This window comes from Maylandia zebra, linkage group LG2, assembly GCF_041146795.1.
Source record: "Maylandia zebra isolate NMK-2024a linkage group LG2, Mzebra_GT3a, whole genome shotgun sequence".
In the NCBI taxonomy this organism is placed as follows: Eukaryota; Metazoa; Chordata; class Actinopteri; order Cichliformes; family Cichlidae; genus Maylandia; species Maylandia zebra.
In genome coordinates this window covers 39,842,902-39,869,246 of record NC_135168.1, presented here as the reverse complement: position 1 = coordinate 39,869,246, position 26,345 = coordinate 39,842,902, and the positions used below count along the sequence as shown (strand labels likewise).

At 38.2% G+C, this 26,345-nt stretch overlaps 1 long non-coding RNA gene and 1 other non-coding gene across 5 annotated transcripts; both read left to right on the top strand.

Moving 5' to 3' along the window:
- The first annotated feature begins 3,246 nt into the window (after positions 1–3,246).
- LOC112436417 (uncharacterized) lies at positions 3,247–20,527 on the top strand. 4 transcript variants are annotated; one of them, XR_013093027.1, is made up of 5 exons: positions 3,247–3,359; positions 4,787–5,002; positions 16,593–16,913; positions 18,553–18,663; positions 18,937–20,527. It is a non-coding gene; the product is annotated as an uncharacterized LOC112436417 (long non-coding RNA). The 4 variants fall into 4 exon arrangements; XR_013093026.1 differs by lacking the exon at positions 4,787–5,002; XR_013093025.1 differs by lacking the exons at positions 3,247–3,359; positions 4,787–5,002 and adding an exon at positions 5,741–6,063.
- Positions 20,528–24,725: 4,198 nt separating this feature from the next.
- Positions 24,726–24,797, top strand: trnaq-uug (transfer RNA glutamine (anticodon UUG)). Its single transcript has one exon. It is a non-coding gene; the product is annotated as a tRNA-Gln (tRNA).
- The last annotated feature ends 1,548 nt before the right edge of the window (positions 24,798–26,345 follow it).

Genomic DNA, 26,345 nt, shown 5'->3' with positions numbered 1-26,345 from the left:
CGGTCTATGTACGTCAAAGGCCGAGAGGGCCAAAAGTGCGAGGCTTGTGAAATGGCAACCATGATACTCACCGCTGGAAATGTTTCATACAGCATTGTTTGACAGAAATGAAGGAGAAAATGTTTTTGTTCATCTGTTTGTATGAGCTTTGTTTGAAAAGTATCCGAGGCTGAGACATGATTGTTGGGCTTAATTTCTGTACTGAACAGTCATTTTAAGATTAGCCAATAAATAACAATCAGCTAATTTTGTTAATGAAGCTAAAGTCATCTCACTTTGGTAATGTAAATATAATATGGCCAATATTACAGTTATTATTATATTAATCATTATTAGTTATTACAGCAGTGAACTCTAGCTTCAGTAAAGTTGCAGTTATTTATATTTATATAGTTATTATGTTGGCATTACTAAATTTGGCTCAATGTTTACATATATGTGTAAAAAGAAAATGTACGAGCTGTGATAACTGTTTCTGATAAAATGAAGAGTAGACTGATATATGAAATATTCCTTTATTGGGTGTGAAAATCAGACCATGTCATAACTGCTTTAAGTCATACAGAATAGATATCAGAGCCTTAAACAGGCTGACATCTGCTAAATGGGTCAAACTGGGCAGAAAGTATACAAACACAGAACATCCTTATAGAATATGATGTAACACTATAGATCAACTTACCTCAGAATATATAAAGCATATAAACAATTACAGCAATATGATGCAACAAACACAGCAGTGCTACTAATCCAAAATACTCAAAGCTTCATAGAACTCAAACAAACATGGACATTTATTTTTAGGTCCATTCTGCTGCTGATACATACTTTAAGTTTCTGAATATTACACTTGTTGCTGCCTTTCATAGTGTGTAACTTGAAGGCCCTGAGTACTTTCTCCCACACTGAAAACACTTGGATGATAAAATTATTTGAACATTACCTCTTAAGACTGATTCAGGACAGACAATTAGTTATGTTAAACTTTTCTAGCAGTCCTTCACAAACAGGGAACAGTCTGTCTATTCTTTCCATCTGTCAGCTGCTGCTGGCTCTTCCTCCTCCTCTTCCTCACACACTGCTGAGTTTGTCCTGGTGGATCATCAGGGGTGCAAAGCCTCACAGATGATGTGCAGCAGCGGGTCCCGCAGTCTGTCCTCACTCTGGACACTTGCAGTTGTCACACATGGAAATCAAATGTGTGATAAGCTGCAGGATTCAAACACAAGTGTAACTTATAAATACATGTTCATACTTTTATTACACAATCAGAGAGAAAGAGAGAGAGAGACAGTGCAGGACAGAGAGAAAGTCAACAGTCTCAAGTATATACACTGCTACAAAACAGCACAAGAGAAGGAGGGTTTTTAAAGATGAAAACTATAAAACAATTAAATTTATACTTATTTTGTCATCTAAAGGAAATTTCTTTTTAATACAGAAACATAGGGCTCTCAGGAACTTAAGCTGTCAGTCTCAAAATGTCTTTCAAAATAAATGTTAAATGTTTCATTCTTTTCTTCACAGTCCATTAATTCTATTCTCTTGTAATCTAAAAAGAGGAGAAGAACAACTGATGTCACTTCCTTGTTTTCTCTCAGTATACGAAAAAACCCAGAACAGAGTAAAACCTGCCAGTGTTTGAACTCCTTTGAGGCTAACAGGACACACTGCAGTCTGTTCAGAGTAAAACATACATTTGTTTCTGAGAGTAAAGGTCTGACAGCTGCTGCTTGAATCAGCAGTGAGAAAACATGGAAGCTGTAGTTGGACTGTTGTTGATGCTGTATGGAGTTTCTCATGGTGAGCTGTTCAACTTTTCCTGCATTAATACTTCATTTTAAAATCAAAAACATGTTTTGCAGCCACAGGATCCAGTACAATCAACGAAATAAGTCTGATAATATTCTTATTGATGAAGCATTTGAAACAATGAGGCACTGAAAAAATAATAGTTTGGAGAAAGATCAGCTGAATACAGTCTCAGTTTGTGAATATAATTTGAATGTTGTTTTTAATGACATTGTTTGGTGTCTTGTAATAATAATAACATCAAATGTTATGATCTAATTTACATACATATGCACCTAAAATAAATGCAGTTATTACAGTTGAGCTGATTAAACTATATAAATAACAATATTCATTATAAAATTGGACTGAAGATGAATCATTTACTCAAGTATTTATTTAACCTTGTTTTTGCTCTTTATAAACGACACTCACTGTTTTATTTAAACATTTGCAAATGTTGCCACAGTAGTAGAGACCGAACGCTCACACTGGTGATATTTTTGCTTTACTTGATGATGATGATGATTATCATTATTTAATAATAATAATGGATTGGATTTATATAGCGCTTTTCAAGGCACTCAAAGCGCTTTACAATACCACTATTCATTCACTCTCGCATTCACACACTGGTGGAGGAAAGCTACAGTTGTAGCCACAGCTGCCCTGGGGCAGGCTGACAGAAGCAAGGCTGCCATATCGCGCCATCGGCCCCTCTGGCCAACACCAGTAGACGGTAGGGTAAAGTGTCTTGCCCAAGGACACAACGACCAGGACAGAGAGCCCAGGGATCGAACCGGCGACCTTCTGGTTACAGAGCGACCATGGCTCAGGGGGTTGGGAAATGCAGGTGTGGAAACCTACTGTAATGGCAGACAGAATGGGACTCAGATTTTGGAGCTTTGGGAGGAACTGTGGTCATCCAACTGATGAACTATAATATGCTGTTCAGGAATTCAGTAAATAGACTACTAGATGTCAGTATAATAAATAATACAGTTCTTCGTAATATCACAAAGCATAGATCTCTCTTTATTCTCACCAATGCAACATTTAGGATCAATAACCTAAACAGGAATGACAGTGGTAATTATAAAGTTTTTACTGCCATCTACTGATATTATTTGATTGTTACATTAATATAGCAAAAAGTTCAGTAAGCTTTGTACCAAAATAGCTGGTAGAAACATACTCCAAAGAGCTAATTTTTCAACACTTGTATCTGCATTTCTGCTTAAATACTGAATGTCTGTACTTTTGCCAATTCTGCTGGTATAGGAGGAGAAGTCAAAACCAGAAGCCGAGACTTTCTACAAGTTTTTTCTACAAATGCTCAAGTTTTTAAACTGTTCCAACATCTCTCTCTGTATATCTGTATGTCTCTGAGCTTCTATGCTGAAATATTATTAAAATGAAGGTAAAAACCGACATGATCATTCTGCTCAGACCCCAAGCAACTCTCCAACACTTCATGGGCTGGATGCTTCTTCTACACACATCATTCAAAGCGACACCTGTGCGTGCATGTGCAGCGAGTGGCTGTGATCTTGGAGTACCTGAGGCAGGTAGGGATCACGGCCAACCGGTAATCAATCTGCGACCTTGGGATATCACATGTTGACAATTTATCATCTCTCTTGTACTGACTTGTTTGCATCTGAAAACTTTGAAATTGTGGTCAGATTATTAGCATCACTTGTAGCCTCATCAAAGTCTTAACTTGTGTTTTTATTTAAAAAACGTTTTGGTGTGAAAAAAATGAATTTGCTGATTTGATTTTGCTTTGTGATCCACACAAAGGAACCTGATTTGCATTTACAAGGTGGTAAAACAGATACATTCACACTGCACTCTTGTTTCACACTGGTCTAAACCTCATGCTTTTTCTCTGTAAAGTTCCATTTCTCAAGCTAACTTAAATTTCTCACACCATCTTCCTCTTTTTTGCTTGCGTAACGAATATTAAGCAATGTCACCCAACACTGATCATGCTTTATTTAAAGAAACATGATGCCACATTGTTACACATTAACTGACATTAACATTTGCTGTTATCTAGAGCTACGTTACCTACCAGTCATCTCTATAACCTCTTGCCACATAAACAAGAGGCAGTGGAGAAATACATCCCTAACTCTTCACCTGGGTTTTTCTTTGTTGATAAAAAGGCTAAAACTCCCCGGCCCTGCATTCAAGACCTAAATAGCATTGCTATGAAAAATAAATAGCCACTCACATTCATATGCACTCCTTTCAAGACACTACTGGAAGCCAGAGTTTTCTCTAAGTTGAATCTCCAAAAAACCTTTCATTTTTCATTTCCACTATTTTTTGACTTGAATTGTAAACAAAAACAGATCTCATTAATTTAAATACAATCCAGATCAGATTTATATATGTAGCACCACATCGTAACATGTGCACTGTCAAATGTTGAATCTTATGTCAGCTTATTTGTACTTAGAAGCCAGTTTAACACACGTCTTCCTCTGTCGGCTTTGTAGGTTTATGACCATTGTTGGGTGGTCTAACCTTACTTGAGCAAAGAAGAGGAAGATGGTGTGAGAAACTTTGCTTGAGAAAAGGAACATTATAAAGAAAAAGCATGAAGTTTAGACAAGTGTGAAAAAACAGTACAGTGTGAATGAATCTGTTACAATAATCAAAACAGTTTGAAAACTGCTGCACTGAGTAACACTGTGAAAAGTCTGAAATGTATCACTATTACATCTAATGTGATCACTCTAAATTTTTCACATAGTCAGTACTAGCGAGTTGCTTTCTTGATAGCTCATCTCTGTACAAAGGGAACAAAAAACCAATGAACATCACGTCTAAAGCTAAGTCAGCTTAAGTTCCGTCTCAGAGCTTCTTTTAGAATACATGACAAATGTTTTGTTCTCCTTCTCACAGTCCTTCACACATGAAGTCTATTTGCTTGAAAGCTAAAAAGTGGAAGAATAACTGATGTCACTTCCTTTTTTCCTCTCAGTGTGTGAAAAGATAAACAGAACTTCAGTAAAACCTGACACCAACACATTCACACATTCTCCTTTGAGGCCGATTGCTGACAGGACACACTGCAGTCTGTTCAGAGCAAAACACACACGTTTGGTTTTGAAGTTTGAAAGCTGCTGACTGGATCAACAGTGAGGAGACATGGAAACTGTAGTTGGACTGTTGTTGATGATGTTTGGAGTGTCTCATGGTGAGCTGTTCAACTATTCTCATGTAGTCTTTCACAAATACTTGATTTTAAATCAGTAACATGTTTTGCAGCCATGACATCCAATAAAATCACTGAAAGATGTTTGAGCTGCTTCATCTATAAGAATAACAGTGAAATATATATTTTTTTAAAAACACCTAAAATTCAGATAAAGATCAGATGAATACAGCCTCAGTTTGTGAATATCATTTTAACTTTGAACTAAACGTAACAATTTGTGATCTAATTTACATAAATATGCGCTAAAGCTGATTAAATCATAGAAAGAATAATATAATAAGATAAATTGGATTATCCCTGAGCCCTAGCTGTGTGCAACATGTGTCGTTTTCATCTGCATGCATATAAATGCTTCTTTAGATCTCCTCGAATCTCTCTCCTCCCAAATATAAGAACAAAATCGATTTTTTAAAATTTGTGCTTTTGCTTTGCTTGTGCCAAGTTGCTTTGATAAAATCTCTCACAATTAGAGTCAATTTAATTGTAGATTTTCTCTTAACCCTTTGTAAAAGAAAATAAAGGTATAAATCTGAGTATTAATCCTTATTACTCCAAACAGCTTGTGTAGGTTGTTCTAGCCTTTCCAGGTAACACGCCCTCGAAGGCTGCACTCTAGGCTTCTAAAAGCATCCTATAGGTCAGGGGTAGGCAACTCCAGGCCTCGAGTGCCGGTGTCCTGGAGGTTTTAGATGTGTCCGTGATCCATCCCAGCTGATTTAAAGGGCTAAATGACTCCTCAGCATTTCTTGAAGTTCTCCAGAGGCCTGGTAATGAACTAATCATTTGATTCAGGTGTGTTAACCCAGGGTGCGATCTAAAACCTGCAGGACACCGGCACTCGAGGCCTGGAGTTGCCTACCCCTGCTATAGGTTAACAAGTACCACAATCAAGAGGGGAGATGATACAGTTTGACCTGCAAGCGTACTCAGGTTTCTTCATATCAGGGCAATCAGGGAAGACACCTGGTCATCAGTGCAGTCAGGCTGGGCGAGTCCCCTCACCCACACTGGCTCCAGCTAAACCCTGCATCATCTACTGGGTAAGACCCAGTAGAAAATCACCGTCCTGTACAGGGGGGTGGGTACTGAAAATTGACAAATATATTCTCTCTAGGTTTGATTAGAAGCACTGTGTTACCCACACTGTGAGTGTTTTTTGTGCTTCTGTTTTTATTTCAAGTTGACTAGTTTTTGACTTGGTAAAGTCAAGCCAGTTTAACTCACATATCTTTCTATCCCTCCTGCACCCTCTATTCTCCTGCAGCTACAGGAGAATAAAATCGTCAGATTACCTCTTTACGTAAAGCTTTAGGGATGTAGTTCTCCCTTGCCTCTTGTTTAGGTTGAGTTTACAGAAATGACTATTTAATGTAGCTGCAGTTAATAGTCAATGTTAAGTCTATTATATCGGTATCATGTTTCTTTGAATCAAACATGACCAGTGTTGAGTGACTCTGTTTAACCTTTAAATATTTAAGTTGGCTTGAGAACCACCTTGTACATGTAAATGCTTCCTGTGTGTGAATGACAAAGCAACATCAAATCGGCAGTCATAAACAAAACATTTTTAAACTTCTGCACTGGCTAACACTGTGATGAGTCTAGAAGTAATGCTAATACATTCATATATACCCATGATATACCCATGCTCCAGACTGATAACAATACTATCAATAATATCAGTATCGTTATGCCATTGAGATACCATGACAACTATTTAACCTGATCCATAGTGTTGTAGAGAGTGTTGATGTTAATGTATGTTTGGGGGCATTACACCCTGGAACCTTCAGAGGTTTTTCAGGGCTTTCCCTGTCGGAATGTTGTGTGGGAAACATGTTCCTGTATGTGTTGTGACTAACTGTTGATGCCTCCGAAAGTGGTCATTAAACGTCCTGATTGTGGACCCTGAGTCTTCGAGCATTATTATCCTGAGATTATAACACATAGTATTTAATGGACAGTTGATACTGGTGGCTTTCCCTCTGTGAGCTGCTGGGAGACCTTATGGGGTTTTTATGCTTGATGTGTTGTTTGTGTTGCGGGTGTCGGAAGACAATTTGTGAGATCACATCCTGAATTTACCAATTTAAAGGCAGTACATCGGCTGGTCATTCACCTTTGGATTTTTGTAACTTGGCGCATTGCGCACAGCCATCGCAGCTGGGTTGAAGACATGAGAGAACAATTGTGCCGATTTTTTTTACCACCATTTTGATGAAAATGCAGTACAGAAGCTACTGACACAGTGTGGAAGATGTTGCAACTGTTTGAAAACTTGAGTTTGTGGAAAGAATGTTGCAAAAAAACCCACATTTGACAAAGTTTTGGTTTCCAGGTTTTCAGTTTTGACTCTTTTTTTAAAAAAAAAACCTGTCTGACGTGATATTGTCTGATTGGTGACGCTTGTCATTTACAAAATTATTGCTGGTATACATGGCTGTATGATGTATCATTCTCTCTAGCTAGTGATCAGCGCAATGCATGCTATGTCCTATGTGAAAGGGCCTTGGGTAAAGGTATCTGAGGAGGCATATCTTGTGTTGTGGGACTGAATAATAAAAAACACCATAGTATAACTGGTCAAAAACAAAGTTTGAAGTACTACTATTTTTTTTTTACCCCAAGGGCATGCAAGTATTTCCCACACTCTTGCTACACAACATGTTAATGTATGTGCATATATGTATAGTATGTTACCACTTCCCTTTTCAGGGAACAAGAAGTGAAGCACCAACACTTAAAGCTGTTCTGCAGCAATGGGGGTTACTCAAGCCTTGAAAGTTTTTCCTACACGCGTCCAAAGTGTTCTTGATTACTTACAACCCTGCCCCTGCAGATAGAGGCGTTTGCAAAACTAGTGTTGGAACATGCTGTGATACCATGTCCTTGTGAGTATTATTTGAATTGTAATGTACAGCAGAAGATCATGTGTTTCCATAAAAATGGCAAGAAAAAGGAAATTAACCCTAGAAGAAAGACAGACCATCATAACATTTAAAAATATTTCCTACACAGAAATTGCAATGAACTGTAGACTGGAAGGCAGTTTTATGGACTGATGAATCAAAATGTGAAATCTTTGTTTCATGCTGAAGGGATGGTTCCTCAGTGTGTAACAGCATACGTCAAATAAGTAAGAGAAAGCGTCTGGTCTGTATGTAAAGTCCTTTTGCAATGGCATATTTTGATGTTTTGGGGACTACATCAATAAAACTAATAAACTAAATCATAGCAACAATAAAAAATAATGTCTAAAAAAAGGCAACAAAAGTGTAACTGGTCAACAATAAAGTGTGAAGCAGTATCATTATTCTTTACTAAATATTATGTAGCACACTCTTGCTACATATGTATATGTAAATAAATGTATGTTACAAGCTGTACTTATATTATATATTTATATTCCTGCAAACATATTCTTCACTCAGTGCTCACCATGCTGACTGACATGTTTTTCCTTTTTACTTTGTGTTTAAAGATGAAAAGTAAGCCACAATTGATCTTGTGCTTTTGTTATCCACATATCTGTAACTGATCATTTCTCTTTAATACAGTAACACAGTTTTCTTATTAACATAATCTCAGATTCAAAACTTCTTTTAAAATAAATGAAGATTGTTTCGTTCTCTTACTCTCAGACCGTAACGACATAATTCTGTTTTCTTTAAGCTAAAAAGTGGAAGAACTTGTCACTTCCTTTTATCCTCTCAGCAGATGAAAGAATAAAGAAAACTTCAATAAGTCTTGAAACCAGCTTTTAAAAAAAATATTTTTAAACCCCTCTCATTCGAGGCTTATCACTGACACTTTGCTTCAGTTCAGAGCCGCTTACATGTTTAGTTATTCTGAAAGCTACTGAGTGGATCGACAGTGAGCAGACATGGGAGCTGTAGTTGGGTTGTTTTTGATGATGTTTGGAGTCTGTCATGATGAGCTGTTCAAATTTTCTCCTGTAGTCCTTCGTTAATACTTCGTTTTATAGTCAATGTGTTGTTGTTTTCAGCAATGGGAATCAGTAAAATAAGTCTGACATTGTTGTAGTCTAAATAAATCCCCGGTACACACCTGCAGAGGAATTATTATTCTGATGCTGCTTTGAGCAACATGAAGTTATAGACATCAGCAACCACAGTCAATTGTCTTCCAGGTGCCAGAGCAGGGGACGGTGAGGGAAATTTAAAACTGCTTGGCTAACGGTAAACATAAATTCAGTAAAATCTTTTTTGACGCCAGCGGTAACGACATCTGGTTTAGTCAATTGAAGGTGACAAAACTATTGCATGGTTGTGTAACTTTGGTAAAACAATGTTGTACTCTGTAGTGTTCATTTGTTACCATTACCAGCAAGTCAAACAAGTACAGGATATCTTAGTTTTTCTAAAATTGCTGGCTGTCCGAGTGGTGCCCTAAAAAACAATATGTTTTTTGTATATAATTGCAAAACTTTGTGGGGGAAACCTGGTCTTTTTTTTATGGGAAAGGGGATCCATCCCAATTTGGATGAAGCAACTCTCATTTCTCCAAACCTTGACAAATTTATTAAACCTCAAAACGTGGCTAAACAGAGTTGGGACCAGGAAGCAGCGTCACTTCTCGCCTCCTGGTATCCCCTTAGAGACCGACAAAAAATAAAAAGAGATTTAAAGCAAAAAATAAATAAATAAATAAAAAAATAAAAAAAACAACAACAGCAACAACAAAACATTATAGGGTCCGCAGCTCCACCAAAGAGTAAAACAGTTAAATGTGGATAAGTTGAACATTAGGTCCCTTTTACCTGGTTGCAGCAGGATGAATGTTTAGTTTATTAGATGAATCAAAACCTCGGGTCATACTGTCAGTGTCCATAGCTGGACTGGCCATCGGGCATACCAGGCATTTGCCAGGTGGGCCGATTGTGATTTTTAATTTTTATGGGTTTTCTTTTCGTAACGGTATAAACAATGAAAGGTGGTGGATTGGCCAGATACTGGCAGATGTGTAGAAATAACTCAATTGTTTGGTGGTGGCTATAGCAGAGCTTCCACAGATTCAATAACATTAGCAAGTGGTGGAGGCCAGCAGGTGGGCCTCCTGCCTCACCGCTGGTCCGAGTATCAGCGGAACTGAACTTCAGGTGAGAAGTTATGACCTGCAGTCTATCTGGGTCAGATATAAACCAAGTTTAGTTTACTTTCGTTGTGCTAACTTTTTACAGTCAGTAACAATAACTCGCACTGCGTATTAGCCAGCATGACGGAGTTTCTATACTGCTGGGCGGGTGCTACGATGTTACTAATGGTAAACTTTATTTTATTCATAAGGTTAGTTATTAGAGAACGCAATCTTCTCGTAGAGAAAATATTACGCGTTTCATATTGCGGTGAAAAGGAACGCAATTTGTCCTGTGCTTCAGCTACAATGAAAAAAAGACACAAAGCTGGAATTATTCTGTGTGTTCATGCTGTCTTCTTTCACTTTTTAAAGGTTGCCATGTTAGAAAAAATATTTTGCCCTGCCATGCTCCTTTTTTTATGTGGTAAATAAATAGTTTATGAAAATATCACTAAATCTGTCATTTATTATTTTTAATATTCAGTAATGATCAAGTTTCACCTCTAGTCTTCTAATTTCAGGTTTCCACTATGTGTTGTAGATCGTTCAGGAGGTTAGCTCAACCAAGCAGTCTTTGGGTTTCGGCTAAGTACTGTTTAGAAGACCAGAATAGGGAGGGTGGTGTAGGTTTAAGTTTATTAGATTGATACATATATACCAACAAGACAGTATATATCACGTTTGTTTTCATTCAAAGGCTTTATGGTTTTTCCTATAATACCTGGTGAGCAGGTCTCTAGTCACAAATTTTGTCCCAGTCCAGCCCTGACAGTGTCCTTAAAGCACAGGTCCACGTGGTGTGTGGCAGCAATCTTCCACTCCAGAAAATTTAGTGCTCAGTTCAGATAAAATAATTATTGTGGTTGATCTTAACATCCTTGCAGATTCTGCACCTCATTTGCACCTCAGAAATATTCAGATTCCAACTATTAAAAAATACATCAGTAATAAAATTCAGGAGAAGCAACAGTTCTAAATATAATACGACAGATGAAAGATTTCTGTTTTACCCCAGTAATGGAACACTTAGGATACATAACCTGAGCAGTACAGACAGCGGAAAATATAACTTTTTGACCTTTAATTCAGATGGAAAAATATCAGCTGAGCGGACTTTACAGATTTTTATTCAAGGTAATTTTTCCCTGCATTACTAGATTGAAAGTTAACATTGTTCTGGTAATTCATATGCATATATACAGTGTGTAAAAAGAAGTATTGAACACATCACCAAATTTCTAAGTAAATGTAATTTTAAAAGTGCTATTGACATGAAATTCTCACCAGATGTCAGTAACAACCTATCCAACCAAACACATGAAAAGAAAAAGAGATAAATCGCCCTCATCACCCTAAAGTGAATTCAAGCGCTACAAATTATTTCACAAGTTCTAAGTTCAAAAGCCTCTTATTAACAAACTCTGACAGAAAGAAAGTTCTGTGAATCTGAGTGTCTTCTCAGTTTCCTGTACAGAATCTCCTCTGCAACACACTCTCTCACAGGGCTCTGCTGAACCGTTATATAGACAGCATGAGACACATTAGAAATATCTGTGAATATAACAGGGAAAAGGACTTGCAAATCAGCGAGGAGCTCACTATCACAGTTAAACAACACTTAGGAAAAGATTAGAGGTCAGATCCCAGCTGAAATAGGAGTCAGGTCATTGCCAGATGCTTCACACACATGCTTGAGTGTTTCAGGTGCATCTGATATGGGGATGGGGATCCTGGCAGATCCCTCCCCTGTAAGGTAAGGCGGGATGAGAGAATACACACACACACAGCCACCAGCACACAAACAGGATACAGAGGAGGACTGTGACATTTGTCTTGTAAAATATGGTGCAAGAGTGAAAACTCTCAAGTGTGTTTTATTTCACAGCTCTAACTTTTCAGAAATATGTGTGTGTCTCTACACAGGTACTTCCTGGTTCATACATGGTTTGAAAGCAGTGGTAATTGCGGTGGTAATTATATCATTAAGTGGGATTTGGATCTACTTCACTTGGAAGAAAAAAACAATATTGGAAGGCTCTGCTGTTCCACAAAGGATGGAATCTCCAGACAACTCTGTTTTAATGACTGAAATGAGTCCTTACTCCAACATCTAGTGTCACCTTTCACCTGCTGTAAATTCGCTGTGTGTCCTTATAGGTGTGCAAATGAGGACTAGGTTCTTCTTCTTCTTGTTCTTTTTTCTTTTGTCATATGTAGTGCACAAGGACACATTTGTTTACACCCTTTGGTGTGTTTGTGTTGCATTTTATAATAAACCATATAGTTTACAATGTGATTTCAGGGTGTGAATAAAGAGGTAACAAAAATGTTTATTTCTGGTTCTTAAAAGCAGGAATAGTCAAAGAAAAAAAAGACCATGGAAAAGGGGAGAGCAAAAACTTTAGAGGAAAGGAGCTAAAGAACTGAAATAACATCTGAGTCGAACATTAACAATCAAGTTAAAAAGGGTCACGTTTTTATGTTGTGTAGTGTCGGGCAACAGAACTTCAACTGGATGGCATTTAGCCGGATTTGAGCAGACAGTATGTCTCTGAACACCTCAAAATACATTCGGCTGCATCTGTCCTGTGTCATCAATAAACACTAGTGTCCTAGTTCCATTGGCAGCCATGACATGCCTCCGCTGTTTTTTACAGATGATGTGGTATGCTTTGTATTGGTCTTTCACGTGGAATTCCAATAAAATTGATTCATGTTTGTGGCTGTAATGTGACAAAATGTGAGAAAGTTCAAGGGGACTGAATACTTTTGCAAGCCACTGTATATAAAAGGGCCTTGGCTAAAGTTCTCTGAGAAGACATATCTTGCGTTGTGGGACTACATAAATAAAACTAAATTTAAAGTCTGAAGAAGTACTTTCTGTTTTTTTTTTAACCACAAGGGCATGCATTTATGTACCACACTCTTGCTACACATTATGTATAACAACTTAAAGCTGTTCTGCAGCAACGGAAATGGATTAAGCCTTGAAAGTTTGTGCTACCATTTCCTACATGCGTCCAAAGTTTTCTTGATTACTTACAGCCCTGCTCCTACAGATAGAGGCTTTTGTAAAAGTAGTGTTGGAACATGCTGTGGTACCATTCCCTTGTGAGTATTATGTCAGCCTGCAGTTTCCTTTGCCATCAAGAGGCACTCCGAGGGGAAGAGGTCTGCAGACCTCAAACCACACAGAATCAGAAGATACATTTCTGAAAGTCAATAGCTTGTGTGAGACACTTAATAAGACCACAGCTTCAAAACTTGATAGTGATTATAGTAAGCAAGTTTCGGTTTTGACTGTAAAGAGAAGGTTTTGAGTTGCAGGTTTGACAGGTCGAGTTGCAACAAGAAAACCATTTATAAGATTCCAGAATAAGTTAAAAAAAAGGGTTGCCTGGGCCATGAAACACATCTGATGGACTACTGTAGACTGGAAGGCAGTTTTATGGACTGATGACTCAAAATGTGAAATCTTTGTTTCATGCAAGATTTTTATATGTCGTTGAGTAGGTGAAGAGATGGTCTTTCCCTTTTCACGTCCTTTGAAATGGCATATTTTGATGTTTTGGGGACTACATCAATAAAACTAATAAACTAAATCATAACAACAATAAAAATAATGTCTAAAAAAAGGCAATAAAAGTGTAACTGGTCAACAATAAAGTGTGAAGCAGTATCATTATTCTTTACCACATATTATGTAGCACACTCTTGCTACATATGTATATGTAAATAATAGTATGTTACAAGCTGTACTTATATTATATATTTATATTCCTGCAAACATATTCTTCACTCAGTGCTCACCATGCTGACTGACATGTTTTTACTTTTTACTTTGCGCTTAAAGATGAAAAATATAAGCCACAATTGATCCTGTGCTTATTTTGTTATCCACATATCTGTTAGTAGGCATTTCTCTTTCTCGTTGACGTAATCTGTCAGTTTTGAGACTTATTTCAAAATAAATGACGAATGTTTCGTTCTCTTCCTCCCTGTTAATCGCGATATATTTTTATTCTCGTCAAACTAAAAAGCGGAACAAGAACTTGTCACTTCCTTTTATCCTCTCAGCAGATGAAAGGATAAACAGAAATTCAATAAGACTTGAAACTAGCTTTCTTTGAAAACCCGTTGTCCGAGGCTTATCACTGACGCTTGGCTTCAGTTCAGAGCCGCACACGCGTCTGTTTTTAATTATTTTGAAAGCTGCCGAGTGGATCAACAGTGAGCAGACATGGAAGCTGTAGTTGGATTGTTTTTGATGATGTTTGGAATCTGTCATGGTGAGCTGTTCAAATTTTCTCATGTAGTCCTTCGTTAATACTTCGTTTTGTAGTCAAAGTGTTGTTGTTGTTGTTGTTTTAAATCAGCCACGGGATCCTGTACAATCAGTTAAAAAAGTCTGATATTGCAACAGTGCTGGATATTGTTGTAGTCTAAACACCCCCGTCCCCTCCCTGTACACACCCCGTGGGGTAAATATTATTTTGATTATTGGCGATGCTGCTTTGAGAAACGTGAAGTTCGAGACAGCGAGAACCACAGTCACATGTCTTCCAGGCAGTGGCGTGTCTAGAAAATTTTTGTTGGGGGGGGCAGGTAGATGCACAGACTTGGAGAAGGGTGGCAGATGTAATTGGCAGATAATGTTAAAAAAATATCTTAACAACTGTTAACCATAATTCAATAACCCTATAAACCTAATAACCGAACGCACTTTTAACTCTTATTAGAATGAGATTTTAACCACTACGGTGCAAAGGTTTTAGATACTGCATTGATAAAGTACAAGAGATACAATCAGTGCTTTGTTGGTGTTTATTCAGCATTCAAGTACAGCAATATTTGCATAGTATTTTTACTGACATATAGCGCACATATGTTTTGGGCAAAAACAGTTTTGAATTTTAAAATACGAACATTTTTAACATACAATTTGCAAATTAGCCAATGCCAATGCAAAACTTTATCTGCCTATTAAAAAAAGAAGATAATCTTCTCACAAACTGGTGTTTGATTTTGAAAAGGAAAAAAGTGGGGAAACAAATGAAAAGACTAACATTTGAATGAAACCTGAAAGCAAGTAAATACTTTCTATGCTGCTCTATACATTTTACGTCAGATAAAACTTTTGTTTGCAAGATTCAGATAATTATTTAATAAGAGCTAGATATTTTAAATGAGAATAAGAAAGAAAAGTATTTCTTTGTGCCCCCCTTTCCCTGTTAATGCCCCACCTGGCCCCCTGGCAAAACTTTCCTAGAGAATGAGAGAAGAAGAGGCAGCTGTGCAGCGTAAACACACAGAATAACTCCAGCTTTGTGTCTTTTTTTCATTCTAGCTGAAGTACGGGACAAACTGCGTCTCTTCTCAGCTTAATACGAAATGCGTAATATTACCGTTCCATTTTTTAAGGAGCCGTTGGCAACTCTACTAACTAACCAGCGGAGGCGTCACCCAGAGGGGAGCCATTGAAATGTGGGGTGAAGAATGTGAGAGGGGTCGTTGATGATTTTGGCTGCCTGTCTAAGGGCCTGTTGGCTGAAAACCTGTGCCAGATTTTTGACAGGCAGGCCAATGATTTTAGAGCACACTGATGCAGTGTGCTGCAGTCTGTATAGCAGCAATCTTCCACTCTTGCTAATTAATCAACCATAGAGAGACAGAATTTTCATTCATTAGAAATCCTGATACTTAGCCTCATCCACCCTAATTGTCAAAACTCTCATAAATCAGTTGTTAAACTCACAACACATAAATTATTTGTTATTATCTATCATCCACATAGCCCTTACTCAGAGTTTCTGATTTAGTGCTCAGTTCAGATAAAATAATTATTGTGGGTGATCTTGACATCCTTGCAGATGCTGAAAGTAGATATAGTTATGACCGTTGAGCTGATTAATTTATATTTGAATAATAATTTTTTTAAAATTTATTTTGTTTGTAGAAAAGCTAATTCAACTTTTGCGAGATCTCGCAAAAGTTGATATTGGCTCGGTTTACAAGACATCACATATTCGCAAAAGTGCTCCGACGTTTTAGGAGATGTATGAAACTTTTGCGAGATCCCGAGTTTGTTTTGCGAGATCTTGCAAAAGTCCGTCTTAATTTTTTTTTCTCCCATGTCCGCTGCGGGGCTCCGAACTATTTACATTTTAAATGGGTCTAGCTTAAGTAACACAATAGGTCATGATGTTATGATGATAGGGCAACATCAGCAGTAACAGTTACCTGAAACATCAAATTATTTTATTATTTGGACATAAATTATGAATTTATATAATTATAAAAAAAAAAGCACAGTTGACTAACTGTGCTCATTCACTTTGTGTGACCTGAGATAGGTCGCACTATTTCTGTTTCAGATAAACATTTGGAAATGCTGCCATAAATGTTCTGGTGGCGACTAAACACAGAAATGAGTGATATCTTTTCTTTAATTCATTATTATTATTATTTACAGGTGTGGAAAGTTACTGTGATGGCAGACCAGATGGAGCTCATTGTTATGGAACTTTGGGAGGAACTTTGGACATCAAACTGATGGACAGCACCTCAGAAATATTCAGTCTCCGACTATTAAAAAATACATCAGTAATACAATTCAGGAGAAGCAACAGTTCTAGATATAATACGACAGATGAAAGATTTCTGTTTTATCCCAGTAATGGAACACTTAGGATAAATAACCTGAGCAGTACAGACAGCGGTAAATATAACTTTTCAACCTTTAATTCAGATGGAAAAATATCCGCTGAGCGGACTTTACAAATTTTTATTCAAGGTAATTTTTCCCTGTATTACTAGATCGAAATTTAACATTGTTCTACTAATCCATATGCATATTTACAGTGTGTAAAAAGAAGTTTTGAACACAACACCAATTTTCTAAGTAAATCTAATTTTAAAAGTGGTATTGACATAAAATTCTCACCGGATGTCAGTAACAACCTGTCCAATCCACACACGTAAAAACAAACAAACCACAGATGTCCATTAATTATGTTATGTGTAATATTGAGAAATGACAAAGGGAAAAAGGTGCAAAAAAGCATTGAAAATCATGACACCAGCTGAGATCTGTCAGCAATAATAAAGCAGTCCTGTCACTTAGTGCAAATTAATTTTAGGTGGTTCAGTTCCAACTGCTAACCAATAAAAAGGTGTCTTGTTACCAAGGTGTCACACAAGAAATCTCTCATAATGGGTAAAACAAATGAGCAAGACCTTCACAACCTTATTTTTTAAAATAAAACATACTGATAGCATTGGTTACAGACAAAAATGTAAACTACTGAAGTTTACTGATCTCTGTTGAAGCCATAATCCTGAAGTGGAAAGAAAATAAGTTCACCCGGAAGATTTCAGACAGAGGAGTGAAAAGAATAATCCTTTGAGTTCTGATAGCTGGCCCTTCTCATAGGACCAGTTGAGGAGAGCTACAGAAAGACTTGGAATCAGCAGGTACAATTGTTTAAAACGATAAGTAATGCACTCAACCACCATGGCCTGTATGTGCACTCACCATGCAAGATTGCATTGCTGAAGAAGCGTGTTTAAGTTTACTAAACAAAATTTAGACAAGCCTGTGAAATACTGGGAAAATATGTCTGGTCAGATGAAACCAAAAATGAACTCTTTGGATACCATAATATATGCCATGTTTGAAGATCAAAAGGCACTGCATATCACCCCCAAAACACCATATCAACAGTGAAGTTTGGAGGTGAGAACATCATGGTGTGGAGCTGTTGTTCAGCATACGGGACTGGCATGCTGGAAAATGCACCAAGACATTTTTGACAAAATCTGCTGCCATCTACCAGGATGATGACGATGAAACGAGGGTGGACGTTTCAGCAAGAGAATGATCCCAAACACAAAGCCACGGAAAATCTAGAGTGGCCCAGCCAATCACTTGACCTGAATCACTTTGAAAATCTATGGAAAGAAATAAAGCTCAGAGATCATAGAATAGGGAGATTCTTGTGTGGAAGAATTGGCAAAATCACTCATGAGCAAGCATGCAACTGGTTTCTCCATACAGGACGCACCAACAAAGGCTTTTGTACAAAGTAGTAAATTCGGTAAGTGTGTTTTCTCTGTGTCATTTCTCTTTATTAAACATATCCTAATTTATGGAAATCTGTGGTTTGATTTCTTTGCGTGTGTGGATTGGACGGGCTTGTCACTGACATCTGGTGAGAATTTCACGGCAATAGTGCTAGAAATATATTACAAAAACTGGTCACTTATTCAATAAATAAATAATATCTCTGTCTTCTCTATCTTATCTATGATAAATGTAGTTTGTGCTTTTGCTGTTCTTCATTAGAGGCTATAAAGTATGTCCAAGATTGTGTTTTAGCGTCAAAAGTCATCTGTTTGTGTTTCTCTTGGCTCCTGTGTCCTTTTATTTTTAGAAGGAGGTATTTTGCCAGTGATCTGTGGTGTTCTCTCAGCACTGGTGATTTTCTTAGTTGTGGGTGTAGCTGTCATCTGTTTTGAGAGGAGAAAAAACAAAACAAAAAAAGGTACAAAACTTGCTTTTCAATCACCTCACTCAGCCTTTTGCTCTTCTTGTAGATATACAGAATCACATTATGCTTCTTTTTTGAAGACACTTTTTTGCTTTCTTGCTAATGATTTCTTCATAATGTTATAATTTCATTGAAATATGTTGGTATTGCTAACCAGTCAGCTCTACTGCAGTAAAAACATGATCAAAACAGGTCAGAACAGCATGTTTCACAAAAACTATTACCCTAATGAATCACTGATGTTAATTTTATCTTGCTTCTATGCAGAGGAAGATGACCAGGAAGTAATGTACGCTGATGTTAGGATCAAGCAGCAGCAGGAGAAGCAAGTGAAGGGAAGAGAAGAGGAAGTGGAGTATGGCCAAGTGAAGCTTTCACAGTGATCTTATCAGACTGAACCAACGTGATGATTGTACAGAAAGATTGTTTGTGTCGCAAAATCCTTAAAATCAGGTGATTTAGATGGTCTGTGCATTTATACAGACTGCACCACTAAATGCCCACAGAGGGAGGAAGTGATGCTAAATCCCTAAACATCTTTTCTATCACAAAGCGATTTTCTTTGCTTCATCTTTACTTTTGTATTATAACAGAGCATAAATTCATCATTTAAATGGAAATAATTCAAGTAAGAACACTGAAGTTTTGTATGAATTAAAGTGGAGCAACAGCTTTGAGCATGACAACACATCCAGATGTTACAGTTACAGAATATGAGAAAACCTTTTGTTTCGTGTTACTTGGTTTCATCAATGATTAATACTTTTTACTCTGTAAACAAAGACACACCACCTTTTTATTAAAGACAATTCAGATTTATTTATATAGAACTAAATCATAAAATATCAAAAAACCCTACAATAATACAGATATGAGCACGGCCAATTACTTGTTATAGTGACAATAATACCATATTGATAATGTTTTGTCATCAGTCTGGGATCTACATATGTGTTCGTTAGTGTTATGGTGTAAAAATCTCTTTATGCTAAATCAAAAATATAGTATTGTGAATAATGCTTCTATTATGCTAAAGATGTTTTTTGTTTTATTTTAATTGACTGGGTTTTTTATATATTTTGCTTCTCTATAGTTACACAGTCACAACATATTTGTAACATTGATTTTTGTGCATTTGGTGATTTACAGAAATTGCCATGGTCCCTGGGTCTCGGTATTGAAGTTTGGATTTTAGGTTATCTTTGGATTAGGTTTCCGTTATTTTTACTATTTAGTTTTCTGTTCACATAATAGTTTATTCCTTTGTCTGTATATGTTTTTTTTTCTAGCCTTTTCGTTTGTGCCATCGGTTCTTGGCTCTGATGACTTTAAATTTAGTTAGTTCCCCTTTCCAGTGTGTTCCTCCTTCTGTCTTATCTCTGTCCTTTTCTTTCAGTGTTTCCTCATTTCTGTCGACATCTCTCATGCTGTTTTCTTGTCTGCTTCCTCTAGTTACGCTCTTGTTTAACCGTTTAAAGACAAACTGCATCATGTTCAGTTTTTTTAAGAGTTTCTGAGACTTCAACATCATCAGTTTGTTTTTTTGATTCAGGCTTAAAGAGTTCAGTTCAGTTCATGTTCAGTTTTTCTTGATGAGGTTTTTTAGCTTTTCTTCCTGGCTTTGCTCTCACTGATCACCTGATTATCAGCCCATCTGTCTCCTTTTCTCTGACTAACTGATACTTTGACATGACTAAATGATGTAATTACTTTGTTTCTTATCTCTTTAGAGTCTGTTTCACTTACATGTTTTATCACCGTTAATGATTTACTCTTTTAGAAATAATTACACTTCTAAAATGTCAGTTGAATTGCCTTTTTTGTTATGATAAAATAATAATAAATAATTATTAAAGTTTCAGTGAGTAATCTCTATAGTTTTTATGGTAAGCTGTGTGGAAGACAGGGGTCGGAGACTGAACACTTAACTAAAGATGGCAGCTTTATTGCTGGAAAAAATGAACTAAAACAACATCAAGGCTGAAAGAAACAAACAAAAGCTAAACTAAACCCAAGGATCTTGAATTTGACAACTAACGACTTGATGTGACTGGAGAACGTAGCACTAACACAACACCACATAGGAAAAATGGAGAACACGACAAAGAACAGAGGGAGACTGGTGATATGATATATTGTCATCCTTTTACAACAACATGAATGTACTATTGCTGTGTGGTTTATTACTATTACTGAAGGTTACTCGCCACCAAGCTAACATTGTTAGCTAGTGTCAGCTGAGGTTAGTTCATAAACTGCAGACTGTTAAACTTGATGGAAGCATTAACAAGAGTTTTTAAATCTGAGAGTCTTTAAATCTAGCTGAGATTGCTCAGCTGAGCAGAGAGACCGATCTTATCAGGGCTCAACTCAGCCAGGCAAAGGGCCTCGGGTCAGGGGTCAGAGAATCGCTCGACAGTGGCAATGAGAGAAGAGGGTTGAGCTGCAGAGAGTAACACCTCAGAGCGCTGCAGAGAGCAGGATGTCTGGGTCCAGCTGTAAAGAGAGGCGGAGCCAGCATGTGTGGACTCCTGAAGAACAACAGCTGACTCAACAGGTAAGATTTAAGGGGTTGTTTGAAGCTCTCTGAGAGCAGCTCACCTTTTAGAAGTGGAGTAGTGGCTGCTCTTATCCTCCCTTCATAGCGTGATGCGACAGGTGTGTCGAGGAATGAACTGCGCTGAGCCTTTAGGTGTTCTCCTCATTCAGATATAGTAATGATTCACATGCAGTGTGTGTCTTGTTTTTTGCTGGGGGTTTTTTTTTTTTTTGCTTAGGCAACATCACTCAACACTTTCAGTGCAAACAGAGTGGAGCAATGCCTCCTGGAGCTGAACAGGCAGAGCGCTGCAGCCCAAGGTCAACTGCTGGAAATAATCGAGCAACAGAAGCGAAGTGTTTCAGCCAGAGTCTCTCCCACTGTCTCCCCGATCCCAGCTTCTGCCTTCTGCCCGAATCCAGAATCCAGTGGGTAAAAGCAACATGTCGCTGTCTGTCTGGAGCACACATGACAGTTTAAAATCATTACACCTCATCTTTTGCAGCGGAACGCCTGCAGGCATCAGAGCGGGAGCTCCGGTCACACAGTGGTGGCGGTGAGGGTGAGAGGAGGTGAGTATCAGATCGGCTCAGAGAGGGATGTTATGACAAAGAACAGTAAGGTTATTTTCCAGCACCTTAAACAGACACAAGGTGATGATGTCAGGAAGAAGAACTGACTGAAGATCACATGATGTAGGTGATTAATTATCTTTGCTGCAGGTTTGCTGGCTCTGATGCATCTTCTTACAGTTTTGGAAGAGAAACTAGGGATGGCAAAACACAGGTACACACGCACGCACGCACGCACGCACGCACGCACGCACGCACGCACGCACAACAGAAATGTTACCAAATAATAATTAACTCACCTCTGTTTTTTGTAGTTCCACTTGCCTTCTTATGAATCCTACAAGACACTGTTCTTTATATAGAGATCATTAAATACTGATCAGATATCAGTATTTGATGAAAGGTCTGCCCCTCACAAACTCCTCCCAGCTGACCCAGTTATAATGAGTTTGGTGGTAAAGATGTGTCGATAAAAATTATGAACCAAAATTTTTATCCGTATTCTGTTTACATTTAAAAAATATTGCTTATAGCACCATTTAATCTATTTAATAGCAGTATTTCAAAGCCCGAACTTATTTCAACATGAAATGCTATCACATATAGATTGTCTGCAGTCCAAAATCCAGTGTAACCTAAATTTGTTCCAGTATTATTCTTAAAGTGGTTTTAGCTGCAACACAAACAGTAAAGGCTTTAGAGTGAAAGTTGCTTATTTTTCTGGAATTGAAAACTCAGTTTCTATCTTTAGGGTTAAGACTGGAGTAAAGCCGTATCCACGCTGTACTGTTTAATCAATGCTTCTCTTGGGCACTTCAATCAGGCCGGTGTGAGAACACTCCTTCCACATCACTACAAACACACGGACTTTGCAACAAAAAAGTTTTTTTGCTCTGCTCCTCCCAAACTCCTCCCAAACTCCTCCCAATAACTGAGATGTCATATAAGATGTATAAGGAGTGTACATGAGTTTCAAATGAGTAATAAAAAAAACAAAAGTCAAAGTAGAATGGCTACACCACATGATTTCCCAGAAACCATGTGACTTAAGTTTCACCTTACTCATAAGCTCATTTATACCAACACGTATAAGTTTGTCTCCACCTGCTGGGCGGTGGCGTGTTTAGAGTGGAGGATGTAGTTGCAGCTGTCCTGCAGGAGGAGGTGGTGCAGGACAAGCAGAGCAGCAGATTTGTGAGTGTTTTGGACTTGAATTAAAAAGACCAAGACGTGCTGATGAGGCTGCTGTGTGAAGTAGAGACAGGTATAAGGATTGGGTCTCGCTGTATTGCTCAGGCTGTGCTACAGCATCTATTCACAGGTGCGATCCCACTACTGAGTGACACAGGGGCTTTGACCTGCTCCGTCTCCGACCTGGGCACCCCTCCTTAGGTGACCTGGTGGTCCCGGGCTCCCCCGGGATCACCATATCGATGCCAGACAGCGTCTCTACCACCTCAGACGCTTGAGAGACTTCCAACTGCCCTCCAAGGTGCTCAGGAACTTTTACTCGTGCACCATAGAGAGCATCCTGGCGGGAAACATCTTAACCTGGTTCGGGAACAGCACCATGCAGGACAGACGAGCTCTACAGAGGGTTGTGCGGTCAGCTGAGCGCACCATCCGCTCCGAGCTCCCTGACCTGCACTCAATCTACAGCAGGCGGTGCTGGACCAAGGCCAGGAAGATCGTGAAGGACCTCAGCCATCCCAACAACAGACTGTTCTCTCTGCTGAGGTCAGGAAAGCGATTCGGCTCCCTGAAGACCAACACAGAGAGACTGAGGAGGAGCTTCTTCCCGCAGGCGATACGGTCTCTCAATCACACCACCACACAGTACTAACCCACACATATAGTTCTTACACACACACTGGACATTCTGGACATTGTTTTTGCACACATTGTTTTTTTGCACAACACTGGTCACTATATTCTTCATTTCCGGTTAATACTTGTACAGCTGCTGTTATTGTGTATATATTTATTTATATTTAGATTTCTTCATACATTCTTATATAGTTCTATATTGTGTATTTTGTTGTACAGTTATTTTATTTTCAACTTTAATTTATATATTTTATCTTATTCTTCCCAGTTAAATTTACCCTTCATTCTAATTTGTGTTGTACAGTTATTTCATTTTTAACCTTAATTTATATTTTATTCCTTCTTAGTTAAATTTACCCTTTTTAATTTTTCATATTTATTTCCTATCTTATTCATAGCCTTTTCCTTTTTTGTTTTCTTTAGGTCACGAGCAGTTGTCCAAGCATTTCACTACATATCGTACTGTGTATGACTGTGTACGTGACAAATAAAATTTGAATTTGATTTGAAACTTAGTGCAGACACCCGATCGACATAGCCTGCTGCAGCTCAGAGCTCCTGAGCTCAAATGATCCTCCAACCTCAGCCTCCCGGTAGCTTGGATTACAGGCACACGCCACCGCACCCAGCGAGAAGCACTTACGTTAACAGGGCTTTTAACCATGTCTGAGGTGACATCATGACACTAACCTGCTGCCCATCATTAGCAAAGTCGTAATGATGGGCAGCAAAGATGAGGAATGAATGGTGCACAGTTGTTATATGCAAGTTTTTAGAAAGCTCGTGGTTAACCCTAGAGGATTTTGTCACAACATCAAGAAGAGTAACGCTTCAATGTCAGAAGTGGGATTCAAACCCACGCCTCCAGGGGAGACTGCAACCTGAACGCAGCACCTTAGACTGCTCAGCCATTCTGACATTGCAGTGTCAGTTTGGTGGAGGTTACCACTGTTAGATACTTTGGAAGAAACAAACATTATCCCTCTCATAACACATATAGCAGCTGTTCAGCCATGGAAACGTAGTGCGAATAATCTACAATGTCATCCATATTGATCATTTGGCTGAATACTTTTAGGCAGGTTGCCATGACCTGACAGTTCACACACTTTCGCATCGGTTCCATGGTGTAATGGTTAGCACTCTGGACTTTGAATCCAGCGATCCGAGTTCAAGTCTCGGTGGGACCTGCTTATTGGGAGGTGAAACCATACTGCATGTCACGTAATGATAACTTGTGCAGGTTTTTGGTCGCCAAGCGGTCTAAGGCACTGCATTCAGGTCGCAGTCTTCTCTGGAGGCGTTTGTTTGAATATAGCAGCTATTCAGCCATGTAAACACATACTACGAAGCTCGTGGCGCCCACTTTCTGTGCTGACTTTGAGGTCGGAAGAGGTTTGGAGCTGTGCAGTTAGAGAGTCAGCAGAGTGTTTGTGACTTTTGCGCACAGGCGCACCTCAGCACTCGGATACTCCAATCTGTAACTTTGTGTGGGTTGTAACTGAATTTCAGACAGCTCTTTAGTACCACATAGTGACTGACAAGTGAAGGACCTCTTTAGTGATTGACAAGTGTTTTGTAAAGGCAGACGTCATGATTAGCTGCTTGATTTTATACACCTCTGACTGAAAGCACAATGTGCTAGAGAAGACATGCACTATGGTTTCATATCCCAAAAGCAAATCCCACTGGATTCGCTGGATTCAGAGTGCTAACCATTGCACCGTGGAACCACGACAAATCATATCAGCATTATTGTCGTAGTATTTTTAAATGGCTGTACAAGAAAAAGAACGCCAGATGCATTGGCTGCATTTTAAGATTAATAGTCGTATAAAACTTTGTTGTTCACAAAATTTGTAAACTTATGGACAAAATCTTTGCATACGTTTTAAAAATGCACAATTTCTATTTGCATTTCAAGTTATGAAGATAATTTACTAAACATGTCTGTGGTTTTTACAGTAAGAAGAAAATATTACTACTACTAGGATTTTATGTTCTTGTGTGATTTCAGATCAGTTGTGTTAATACAGTATGTCAATGAAAAAATAACTGTAAATTCAGACACATGAGGTTGTGCTGAAAAGAATGATACCAAGCAAGGCAAGGTAAAAAAACCAAAAAAAAAACCAAACAAACATTCAAACAAACAAACATTTACACAGTAAACATCTGAAATGATGACAGCCTTTCATATTTTAATACCATCACATGGGAAGGACCAGTCCTTATTTTGGGATAGTTGGAGTAAAAGATAAAGATTGTTTCAACTTGCTGAAAGTTTTGACTTCACAAAATCAGGTTTTTAGCACATCAGTGTCAGTGTGAACAAATCCACTCTCTAGTGAATTTTATTACAATTATCTAGAATGTTGTTACACTGTGCATGATTACAAAATCCACTGCTGTCAGGGATGAACAGTGCACATAGTTGCCAGTTTCAAGTGTATTTTGTCACAACAGTAAGAAGTCTCCAAAGGTTGATTCTGTTCATCTGGATGTAGCGTTTTCAGTGGGAGAAACGTCTCGTCACTCATCCAAGTGACTTCTTCAGTCTCAGCTGACTGCAGGTTTCCCCAATCTTATAAACAGTATATTTGCATAATGACTGAAAGCAGCCCCCTGAAGGAACAGTGGGCTCGGAGGTCAGTTCCTTCATCATGATTATGCAAATTCTCATGACCATTGATCAAAGACCCATGAGTACCAGTAAGAAAGAAGTGCAAAAATTCAAT